This window comes from Vigna unguiculata, chromosome 6, assembly GCF_037176805.1.
Source record: "Vigna unguiculata cultivar grain cowpea cultivar isolate G323 ecotype 2 chromosome 6, ASM3717680v1, whole genome shotgun sequence".
In the NCBI taxonomy this organism is placed as follows: domain Eukaryota; kingdom Viridiplantae; phylum Streptophyta; class Magnoliopsida; order Fabales; family Fabaceae; genus Vigna; species Vigna unguiculata.
Window position 1 is genome coordinate 23403647 of NC_140797.1, and position 12780 is coordinate 23416426.

Below are 12780 nucleotides of genomic sequence, written 5' to 3' on the forward strand. Positions count from 1 at the left end.
GTGTGTGCTGAATCATTGCAAAAGTTAGGCCCTTCTAAAAATTAAAAAAAAAAGAAAATAGTTACAGCAATTCGTAATTGTATTGAAACTGTGAAAAAAAAAATTGGGCCGAATGATTCATGCCTCGTAACAATTTTTATAAGGTATTATATTGGTGTTATTGAAGGATTGTTGCTGATTTCCTTCTTTTTACCTACTTTTCTTGGCCTTTTTTTTTCTTCTTTTTCTTTGTTAACCTTTCTTTGTCTACTTACAAGCGTTTCGCTGCACATATTGGAGAATTGTTCTTTGTTATGGCCATAATCTCTTGAATTGCCTAAGAAACCAAGGAGAATTTGAGTGGTAAAAGGCAAGAGTGCTTTATTTTTAGCAAAAGCCAATCTGTGAGTGCAAACACTTGAGTGGGTGAGAAAATTTTCAAACACCATATATATATATTTTGTTCTTGTTACCTTGATCTGTTTGTTAATCATGGCAGAAAGGAATGATATTCAGATGCAAATTGCTGCATTATCTCAACATTTGGAGAGCTTGATGAAGCAACAACAAGATGAGTTTCATGATAGGTTGGACCAACTAGAGAATAGAACCCCACCAAGAGGAGGAGGAGGAGGGCCACAGAGGAATGAAGGGAGAATAGAAGGAGTAAGGTTGAATGTGCCACCTTTCAAGGGGAGGAGTGATCCTGAAGCTTACTTGGAGTGGGAGCTCAAAATTGAGCATGTATTTTCTTGCAATAATTATAGTGAGGAGCAAAAGGTAAGGCTTGCAGCAACTGAATTTTCTGATTATGCTTTAATTTGGTGGAACAAGTTGCAAAGACAGAGGATTAGAGATGAGGAGCCTTTGGTGGACACTTGGAGTGAGATGAAAAGGGTCATGAGGAAGCGGTATGTACCTTCTAGCTTCCATAGGGACTTAAAATTGAAACTACAAAGACTTTCTCAAGGAAGCAAGGGAGTAGATGAGTATTATAAGGAGATGGAGATTCTTATCATCCAAGCCAAAATTGAAGAAGATCCTGAGGTAACTATGGCACGTTTCCTTAATGGATTAAATCATGATATTAGAGATGTTGTTGAGTTGTAGAAGTTTGTGGAGATGGAGGATCTATTGCATAAAGCCATACAGGTAGAACAACAAATAAAAAGAAAGAGTACAACAAGAAAGAGTTCTACCAATTTCAATTCTTCAAACTGGAAAGATATAGTAAAGAAAGAAGGTGTTGCCTCCTCTAGCAATTCAGTGCTTTCTAATGAAGGAAAAAATGTTCAAAAGAAACCTGAACATCCACCAAAGAGGACTAGAGAAGTGAAATGTTTTAAATGTTTGGGCATGGGACATTATGCCTATGAGTGTCCTACAAAGAAGATTGTTCTTCTTAAGGATAATGGGGAGTACACAAGCGATTCTGATGATGATGATGGAGAGGTAGAAGAGAGTGATGGCGAATTGAAACCTAATGTAGGAGAGTTATACATGATTAGAAGGATGTTGGGAAGTCAAGTCAAGGCCGAGGATGCATCTCAAAGGGAGAATATTTTTCATACAAGATGTTCAGTTAATGGTAATGTATGTTTGGTAATCATTGATGGAGGATGTTGTACCAATGTGGTGAGTTCAAGATTAGTGTCAAAAATGAACATGGACACTAAACCACATCCTAGGCCATACAAACTTCAATGGCTTAGTGAAGGAGAAGAAGTCCAAGTGAAACAGCAAGCTGAAGTCTCTTTCTCCATTGGGAAATATGAAGATAAGATCTTATGTGATGTGGTTCCCATGGAGGCTAGCCATATTCTTTTGGGAAGACCATGGCAGTATGACATTAAAGCCATTCATGATGGTTTCACTAACAAAATCTCTTTCATGTATCAAGATAAAAAAGTGGTCCTCAAACCCTTGTCTCCTAAAGAGATGTGTGAGGATCAAATAAAAATGAGAGAAAAGTTAGCAAATGATAGCAAGAGTGAAACACTTGAAAGGAAAAAGAAAAAGAGTGAAACACTTGACAGGAAAATGAGAGAAAATGAAACATTTGAGGGTAAGCAAGTTTATTTAGCAAGAGAAAGAGAGGTAAGGAGGGTGCTTTGCGCAAGACAGCCCCTCTACTTATTGTTTTCTCAAAATCAAATTTCAAATTCTGACCAATTTGGCAAATTGAATTGCCCTCTAGTATTGAGTCCCTTTTGCAGGATTATAAAGATGTGTTTCCAGCAAGTGTCCCTAATGGTTTGCCACCTTTGAGAGGAATTGAGCATCACATTGATCTCATTCCGGGAGCTGCTTTGCCCAATAGGCCAGCTTATAGGAGCAACCCACAAGAGACCAAAGAGATTGAAAAACAAGTTACTGAACTCATGAGTAAAGGTTGAGTGAGGGATAGCATGAGTCCATGTGCTGTACCTGTGATTTTGGTGCCCAAAAAGGATGGCTCATGGAGGATGTGTTCTGATTGTAGAGCAATAAACAACATCACCATCAAGTATAGGCATCCAATTCCAAGGTTAGATGATCTTCTTGATGAACTTTATGGTGCATGTGTGTTTTCTAAAATTGATCTTAAAAGTGGCTATAATCAGATTAGGATTAGAGAAGGTGATGAATGGAAAACTGCTTTTAAAACTAAATATGGATTGTATGAGTGGTTGGTTATGCCCTTTGGTTTGACAAAGGCACCTAGTACTTTTATGCGGTTAATGAACCATGTTTTAAGAGAGTTTATTGGTAAATTTGTTGTGGTGTACTTTGATGATATTTTGATCTATAGCACCAGTCTTGAGTTGCATGTTGAGCATTTGCAATCTGTTTTGGTTGTTCTTAGAAAAGAAAAATTGTATGCCAATTTGGAAAAATGCATCTTTTATTCTGATCATGTGGTGTTTTTGGGTTTTGTTGTGAGTGCTAAAGGTGTACAAGTTGATGCGGAAAAGGTCAAGGCCATCCAAGAATGGCCTACACCTAAGACTGTCAGTGAGGTGAGGGGTTTTCATGGTTTAGCAAGTTTTTACAGGAGATTTGTTAAGGATTTTAGTACCCTGGCTGCACCTCTAAATGAAATTGTTAAAAAGAATGTGGGTTTTAAATGGGGAGAGAAACAAGAGGAGGCCTTTGCTTCCCTCAAGCATAAGCTAACTAATGCACCTATTCTTGCCATGCCTAATTTTGCAAAATCTTTTGAAATTGAGTGTGATGCACCAAATGTGGGTATTGGGCTGTTTTGCTGCAAGATGGACATCCCATTGCTTATTTTAGTGAAAAGTTAAGTGGGGCTGCCCTTATGATAAGGAATTGTATGCTTTGGTTAGAGCTTTAAAGACTTGGCAACACTATTTGTTACCCAAAGAATTTGTCATTCACAGTGATCATGAGTCCTTGAAATACTTGAAACGACAAGGTAAGCTTAATAAAAGGCATGCTAAATGGGTAGAGTTTTTGGAGCAATTTCCGTATGTAATCAAGTATAAAAAGGGGAAAGGAAATATAGTGGCTGATGCACTTTCTAGGAGGCATGCATTGCTTTCTATGCTTGAAACTAAACTGTTTGGTCCTGAATCTTTGAAATACACGTACAAGGATGATGCAAATTTTGCTGAAATATATGCTGCATGTGAAAAGTTTTCTGAAAATGGTTACTATAGGCATAATGGATTCTTGTTTAAATCAAATAAATTGTGTGTGCCTAAGTGTTCCATTAAAGAGTTGCTTGTGACTGAATCACATGAAGGAGGTTTGATAGGTCATTTTGGGGTTCAAAAGACTTTGGAAATTTTGCAAGAGCACTTCTTTTGGCCTCATATGAAACGTGATGTACATAAGTTTTGTGATCACTGCATTGTGTGTAAAAAGGCTAAATCTAAGGTGAAGCCTCATGGATTATATACTCCTTTACCTGTTCCTAAATATCCTTGGACTGATATTTCAATGGACTTTGTTATGGGGCTGCCTAAAACAAAGAATGGAAAGGATTTTGTCTTTGTTGTTGTTGACAGATTTTCTAAAATGGCACACTTCATACCTTGCAAGAAGGTGGATGATGCTTGTCATGTGGCTGACTTGTTTTTCAAGGAAATAGTAAGACTTCATGGACTACCAAGGAGCATTGTGAGTGATAGGGATACAAATTCCTTAGTCACTTTTGGAGGACCTTGTGGGGTAAGATTGGTACTAAATTGTTATTTTCTACTACTTGTCACCCACAAACTGATGGTCAAACTGAGGTAGTCAATAGAACTTTAGGCACATTACTTAGGACTGTTATAAAGAAAAATCTTAAGTCTTGGGAAGCATGTTTGCCTCATGTTGAGTTTGCTTATAATAGGGTTGTCCATAGCACAACTAACTATTCACCTTTTGAGATTGTATATGGATTTAACCCTTTAACTCCTCTTGATTTGCTACCTATGCCTAACATTTCCATGTTTAAGCATAAAGAAGCACAGGCTAAAGTTGACTATGTGAAGAAGTTACATGAGCAAGTAAGGGGTCAAATTGAAAAGAAAAACGAAAGCTATGCAAGGCAAGCTAACAAAGGTAGAAAGAAGGTTGTCTTCCAACCTGGAGATTGGGTTTGGGTGCACATGAGAAAGGAAAGGTTTCCAGAACAAAGAAAATCAAAGCTTCAACCAAGGGGAAATGGTCCATTCCAAGTCCTTGAAAGAATAAATGACAATGCTTACAAAATTGATCTGCCTGGTTAGTATAATGTTAGTTCCACATTCAATGTGTCTGACTTATCCCTTTTTGATGTAGAGGGAGAATCTGATTTGAGGACAAATCCTTCTCAAGAGGGAGAGAATGATAGAGGTGTGACAATGAGCAAAGACAAGGATCCATTTGAAGAACTTGGAGGACCTATGACAAGGTCTAGAGTAAAGAAAGCAAAAGAAGCTCTACAACAAGTGTTGTCAATATTATTTGAGTATAAGCCCAAGTTTGAAGGAGAAAAGACAAAAGTTGTAAATTGCATCGCGGCCCAAATGGAAGAGGACTAACACGCCAGATTAATGCAGTTTCTTTTATTTAAATAAAGGGCCATTTGACATCTTAAGAACAAGCCTTGGAAGACTAAGAAGACCTTGCTGAATAATTTTGGATGACTTTTTGGCTGCCCCAATTTCAGTTATAATTAGCCATTAGGTAGTGGACAATTATTAGCTTGATTGGTTTATTATTAGCACTAGTGGGATATAATGACAATTAATGGTCTTTTTGTAACCCTAATGGTTAAAGCCTCTATATAAGTTGAACCATTTCTTATCAATGAAATCAAGTTAAGTTTTGTTCAGAAATTCAATTTTCTATCTAATAGTGAGAGTGATTCTCCTAGTTCTTGAGTGATTCAAGAACCCTTGGCTGTATCAAAGGATTTTGCCATCCTTTGTGTGTTGCCTCCTTTGGAAAGAGCGATTCTTTCCTTCCACTTTTAGATTCAACCCTTATTACTTTCTTCTTCACCCAATTTTCAAAAGAATATCTCATTCTGCCCACAAAACATCTCGTGGTCATAACTGGTTCTAACCCTAAAAGAAAAAAAAATCCTAAGTCAGCCCTTGTGCAATGAGATTCATATCAGATCTTTTGAAGGACTTTTATTTTTTCACAAGTTGAAACTAATTCTGTTCTTCGAGGATCAAACTAAACTTGATATTTGTTACTTTCCAATGGTTGCAATCCGTCGATAACAATTCTTTGCAACAGTACCCCACCTTGATATGTAACAATAAATAATTCCATGCATTGTGTTTGATGAATTTGCTTCTTTTCGACGGACCAAATGCATAATAAAGCACTATGAACAAGCTTCCTTTTTAAACATGGAAGTTGGTGTGTTTCATTCACATGCTTTTGTTCCTGTAAAATGACATCACAAACTGTAGAAGAAAAAACATTGACGAATAAACTCTCTCTAGTTCCATTTGTTTTTCTTTATTTTCCCTTCCTTCTGCAATTTATATTACTTCTTTTTCTATTCTTTCTTTTTCTATTTTCCCCTTCAACCTACGTTGATCCTTACTAACTTGTCTTGGTGTCATAAGCTTCTACTTCTTTTGATGTCCCTCATGCCTCAAACAAAGGGAACGTTCATCAAGATGGAGTGTCTTAAAACGTAGTCATGCCCATCCCAAAAGAAGAAGACAAGAGTCTATTGGAGCAATATCACATAATACTTCTGTTAGACATTGCCATGTACTGAATTTGATCCATGCTTGATCCAGATGAAAGGTTGCTGGTAACTGGAGTTTCTTCACCAATCTTTGGCTCACAACATTGTTTTCGCTTCCGTAATCGAATGCAACTAAACATGGATGGCCTTCGGTTAAACACTTTTTATAATAAACTTCCTTTCCTATTCAAAATCTAGATAGCCAGGCTCTGAATACCAAATGATGTTAATCCACAGGGTTCGATTCTTTTTCCTTGACTGATCTATCATTGTTGGAATGCTAACAAGCAAGAAATTTGAGAAATTATTTAAAACGAGAAAATGGAAACATAAAAGAAGATGGAACGGAAATTGATAGACATCACACTTCCAAGAATGGAAGATAAGCCTAAGAGTTGAAAGACACAAAGGGATAAAGGACCTTTGATTAAACTCATGGATTCTTGAATCACTCAAGAACTTAGAAGAATCACTCTCACTAAGATAGATGAGATAAAACTAGTTTATTTTCTGAATAAAACTCAGCTTGCCTTCATTGATGAAAATGGTTCAACTTATATAGGAGCTTGAACCATTAGAATTACAAAAGACACATAAATTTCAATATCATCCCGCTTAAAGCTATTAATTAATGATCCACTCAAGCTAATAACGATCCGCTACTTCATGGTTGATTGTAACCGAATTTAAGGCTACCAAAAGTCATCTACAAACTTTGAGCAAAGGTCCTCTTGATCTTCCAAAGGTTGGTTCTTAAGTTGGCATATAGACCCTTATTTCAACTTGAAGATAAAGCAAAACTAAAGCCCATTAATTGGTTAAGCACAAACACAACTTGGTCAGCCAATTTTACCAAGCATTGGGCCCTTATTTTTTAAATAAAAGGAACTGCATCAACACGGCACTTTAGTCATCCTCCATTTGACCCATATGCAATTCACATCATACCCTCCTTCTTCGAGAAGATTTGTCCCGAATCTTAAGACACTAGTTTTAATGTAAGTTTTTATGATCTTGTGAAGGGCTTTTATTTTTTGACAACTTGAAACTAATTCTCTTCTTCCAGGATCAAATTCAACTTGATATTTGTTACTTTCGAATGGTTTCAATCCATCGATAACATTTCTTGCCAACAGTACCCCACCTTGATATGTAACAATAAATAATTCCATGCATTGTGTTTGACGAATTTGCTTTTTATCGACGAACCAAATGCATAATAAAGCACTATGAACAAGCTTCCTTTTTAAAAATGGAAGTTGGTGTATTTCATTCACATGCTTATCCTTTTGTTCTTGTAAAATGACATCACAAACTTTAGAATAAAAAATATTGACGATTAAACTTTCTCTAGTTCCATTTCAATTTCTTTATTTTCCCTTCCTTCTTCAGTTTATATTACTTTTTTTCTATTCTTTCTTTTTCTGTTTTCTCGTTCAGCCTACGTTGATCCTTACTGACTTGTCTTGGTGTCATAAATTTCTACTTCTTTTGATGTCCCTCATGCCTCAAATAAAGGAAATGTTCATCAAGATGGAGTATTTTAAAACGAAGCCATGCCTATCCCAAAAGAAGATGACAAGAGTCCATGAGAGCAATATCACATAATACTTCTTTCACAGATTGCCATGTACTGAATTTGATCTATGCTTGATCTAGATGAAAGGTTGCTGGTAACTGGAGTTTCTCCACCAATGTTTGGCTCACAATATTGTTTTCGCTTCTGTAATCGAATGCAATTAAACATGGATGGCCTTCGGTTAAACACTTTGTATAATAAACTTCCTTTCCTATTCCAAATCTAGATAGCCAGGCTCTCAATACCAAATGATGTGAATCCACAGGGTTCGATTCGTTTGACTGATCTACCATCGTTGGAATACTAACAAGCAAGAAATTTGAGAAATTATTTAAAACGAGAAAATGGAAACGTAAAAGAAGATGGAACGAAAATTGATAGACATCACACTTCCAAGAATGGAAGATACGCCTAAGAGTTGAGACACACAAAGGGATAAAGGACCTTTGATTAAACTCATGGATTCTTGAATCACTCAAGAACATAGGAGAATAACTCTCACTAAGATAGATGAGATAAAACTCGTTTATTTTCTGAATAAAAATCAGCTTGCCTTCATTGATTGCCTTCATTGATGAAAATGGTTCAACTTATATAGGAGCTTTAACCATCAGAATTACAAAAGACACATAAATTTCAATATCATCCCGTTTAAAGCTATTATTTAATGATCCACTCAAGATAATAACGATCCGCTACTTAATGGTTGATTGTAACTGAATTTAAGGCTACCAAAAGTCATCCACAAACTTTGAGCAACTTATATAGGAGCTTTAACCATCAGAATTACAAAAGACACATAAATTTCAATATCATCCCGCTTAAAGCTATTAATTAATGGTCCACTCAAGCTAATAACGATCCGCTACTTAATGGTTGATTGTAACTGAATTTAAGGATACCAAAAGTCATCCACAAACATTGAGCAAAGGTCCTCTTGATCTTCCAAAGGTTGGTTCTTAAGTTGGCATATGGACCCTTATTTCAACTTGAAGATAAAGCAAAACGAAAGCCCATTAATTGGTTAAGCACAAACACAATTTGGTCAGCCAATTTTACAAAGCATTGAGCCCTTATTTAAATAAAAGAAACTGCATCAACACGGCGCATTAGTCATCCTCCATTTGAGCCAGATGCAATTCACATCATACCTTCCTTCTTTGAGAAGATTTGTCCCGAATCTTAAGACACTAGTTTTAATGTAAGTTTATTATGATCTTGTGAAGGACTTTTATTTTTTCACAAGTTGAAACTAATTCTCTTCTTCTAGGATCAAATTCAACTTGATATTTGTTACTTTCCAATGGTTGCAATTCGTCGATAACTTTTCTTGGCAACAGTACCCCACCTTGATATGTAACAATAAATAATTCCATGCATTATGTTTGACAAATTTGCTTCTTATCAACGGACCAAATGCATAATAAAGCACTATGAACAAGCTTCCTTTTTAAGCATGGAAGTTGGTGTGTTTCCTTCACATGCTTATCCTTTTGTTCCTTTAAGATGACATCACAAGCTGTAGAAGAGAAAACATTGACGAATAAACTTTTCCTAGTTCCATTTCATTTTTTTTAATTTTTCCTTCCTTCTGCAGTTTATATTACTTCTTTTTCTATTCTTTCTTTTTCTGTTTTCTCCTTCAGCCTACGTTGATCCTTACTGACTTTTCTTGGTGTCATAAATTTCTACTTCTTTTGATGTCCCTCATGCCTCAAATAAAGGGAACGTTCATCAAGATGGAGTGTTTTAAAACGAAGCCATGCCCATCCCAAAAGAAGATGACAAGAGTCCATGGCAGCAATATGATATAATACTTCTTTCACACATTGCCATGTACTGAATTTGATCCATGCTTGATCCAGATGAAAGGTTGCTGGTAACTGGAGTTTCTCCACCAATCTTTGGCTCACAACATTCTTTTTGTTTCTGTAATCGAATGCAACTAAACATGGATGGCCATCGGTTAAACAATTTGTATAATACACTTCCTTTCCTATTCCAAATCTAGATAGCCAGGCTCTGAATACCAAATGATGTGAATCCACAAGGTTCGATTCGTTTGACTGATCTATCATTGTTGGAATGCTACCAAGCAAGAAATTTGAGAAATTATTTAAAACGAAAAAATGGAAACATAAAAGAAGATGGAACGGAAATTGATAGACACCACACTTCCAAGAATTGAAGATAAGTATAAGAGTTAAAACACACAAAGGGATAAAGGACCTTTGATTAAACTCATGGATTCTTGAATCACTCAAGAACTTAGGAGAATCACTCTCACCAAGATAGATGAGATAAAACTCGTTTATTTTTTGAATAAAACTCAGCTTGCCTTCATTGATGAAAGTGATTCAACTTATATAGGAGCTTGAACCATTAGAAATACAAAAGACACATAAATTTCCATATCATCCCGCTTAAAGCTATTAATTAATGATCCACTCAAGCTAATAACGATCCGCTACATAATGATTGATTGTAACTGAATTTAATGATACCAAAAGTCATCCACAAACTTTGAGCAAAGGTGCTCTTGATCTTCCAAAGGTTGGTTTTTAAGTTGGCATATGGACCCTTATTTCAACTTGAAGATAAAGCAAAACTAAAGCCCATTAATTAGTTAAGCACAAACACAATTTGGTCAGCCAAATTTACAAATCATTGGGCCCTTATTTAAATAAAAGAAACTGCATCATCACGGCGCATTAATCATCCTCCATTTGAGCCATATCCAATTCATACCATACCCTCCTTCTTTGAGAAAATTTGTCTCGAATCTTGAGACACTAGATTTAATGTAAGTTTATTATGATCTGGTGAAGGACTTTTATTTTTTCACAAGTTGAAACTAATTCTCTTCTTCCAAGATTAAATTCAACTTGATATTTGTTACTTTCCAATGATTGCAATCCGTTAATAACATTTCTTGGCAACAGTACCCCACCTTGATATTTAACATTAAATAATTCCATGCATTGTATTTGACGAATTTGCTTCTTTTCGACGAAGCAAATGCATAATAAAGCACTATGAACAAGCTTCCTTTTTAAAAATGGAAGTTGGCGTGTTTCATTCACATGCTTATCCTTTTGTTCCTGTAAAATGACATCACAAACTGTAGAAGAAAAACCGTTGAGCAATAAACTTTGTCTAGTTCCATTTCTTTCTTTTTTATTTTCCCTTCCTTCTGCAGTTTATATTACTTCTTTTTCTATTCTTTCTTTTTCTATTTTCTCCTTCAGCCTATGTTGATCCTTACTGAGTTGTCTTGGTGTCATAAATTTCTACTTCTTTTGATGTCCCTCAAGCCTCAAATAAAGGGAACGTTGATCAAGATGGAATGTTTTAAAACGAAGCCATGCCCATCCCAAAAGAAGATGACAAGAGTCCATGGGAGCAATATCACATAATACCTCTTTCACACATTGCCATGTACTGAATTTGATCCATGCTTGATTCAGGTGAAAGGTTGCTGGTAACTGGAGTTTCTCCACCAATCTTTGGCTCACAACATTGTTTTCGCTTCTGTAATCGAATGCAACTAAACATGAATGGCCTCCGGTTAAACACTTTGTATAATACACTTCCTTTCCTATTCCAAATCTAGATAGCCAGGCTCTGAATACCAAATGATGTGAATCCACAGGGTTCGATTCATTTGACTGATCTATCATTGTTGGAATGCTAACAAGCAAGAAATTTGAGAAATTATTTAAAACGAGAAAATGGAACCATAAAAGAAGATGGAACGGAAATTGATAGACATCGCACTTCCAAGAATGGAAGATAAGCCTAAGAGTTAAAACCCAGAAAGGGATAAAGGACCTTTGATTAAATTCATGGATTCTGGAATCACTCAAGAACTTAGGAGAATCACTCTCACTAAGATAGATGAGATAAAACTCGTTTATTTTTTGAATAAAACTCAGCTTGCCTTCATTGATGAAAATGGTTCAACTTATATAGGAGCTTTAACCAATACACTTACAAAAGACACATAAATTTCAATATCATCCCGCTTAAAGCTATTAATTAATGATCCACTCAAGCTAATAACGATCCGCTACTTAATGGTTGATTGTAACTGAATTTAAGGCTACTAAAAGTCATCCACAAACATTGAGCAAAAGTCCTCTTTATCTTTCAAAGGTTAGTTCTTAAGTTGGCATATGGACCCTTATTTCAACTAGAAGATAAAGCAAAACTAAAGCCCATTAATTGGTTAAGCACAAACATAATTTGGTCAGGCAATTTTACAAAGCATTGTGCCCTTATTTAAATAAAAGAAACTGCATCAACACGGCGCATTAGTCATTGATGAAGGATTGACCCCAACCAAGGATGAAGGCACATGCTTAAGAAGACTAAGCATGTTTAGAAAGGAAGATGACTAATCCTTCATCCATTTCATCTGTGTTTGTTATTTTTGATTCCCTAAGTTGACTTAGTTGAATCAACTTTAGTTGACTTGTTGACCTTTGACTAGGTTTGACTTGTTGACTATAGTTGACTTGACCTAAGCCAACATGCTAATCTATGTTTATTTGCTTTGTAGGTTAATTAGGAGTAAGAAAGCAATGCTAGGTGGCGCATGATGATTGGGGAGCATAAATGATGTGGATGAGAGAGTAAAGCAAAGGCATAAAGCATAAAGTAAAAGGCATAAAACAAGTGTACCTATGTACCTTTGGTCTCCTTTGTTTTTAGCACACTTTGGCCACTTTTTGGAGACATATGAGACACATTCTTTGTCTCCTTTTGTGCTAGAACGAAATTAGCCTTGCACACACCATAGTTGGCTCTTTTGTCTCTCATTTTTGTAACCTTATTTGACCTAGTTTCTAGAAGCTAGGGTTAGGTTTTTGTAGAGACATCCTTAGGTGTCTTTTATTTGCTTAGAGGCCCTTAAACTCTTCTATATAAGGGGTGCTCCTAGACATGTAAAAGGGTTGAAGATTTTGAAGTAAAAACACTCTTGTGTCTCAACCATTTGTGAGAGTTTCCTCCCTTGGGAGTGAAACTTGTAAGC

The 12780-nt window shown here is 35.9% G+C and overlaps 1 pseudogene; it reads left to right on the forward strand.

The window, feature by feature from the left end:
• The first annotated feature begins 513 nt into the window (after positions 1–513).
• Positions 514–5132, forward strand: LOC146885655 (uncharacterized; annotated as a pseudogene).
• The last annotated feature ends 7648 nt before the right edge of the window (positions 5133–12780 follow it).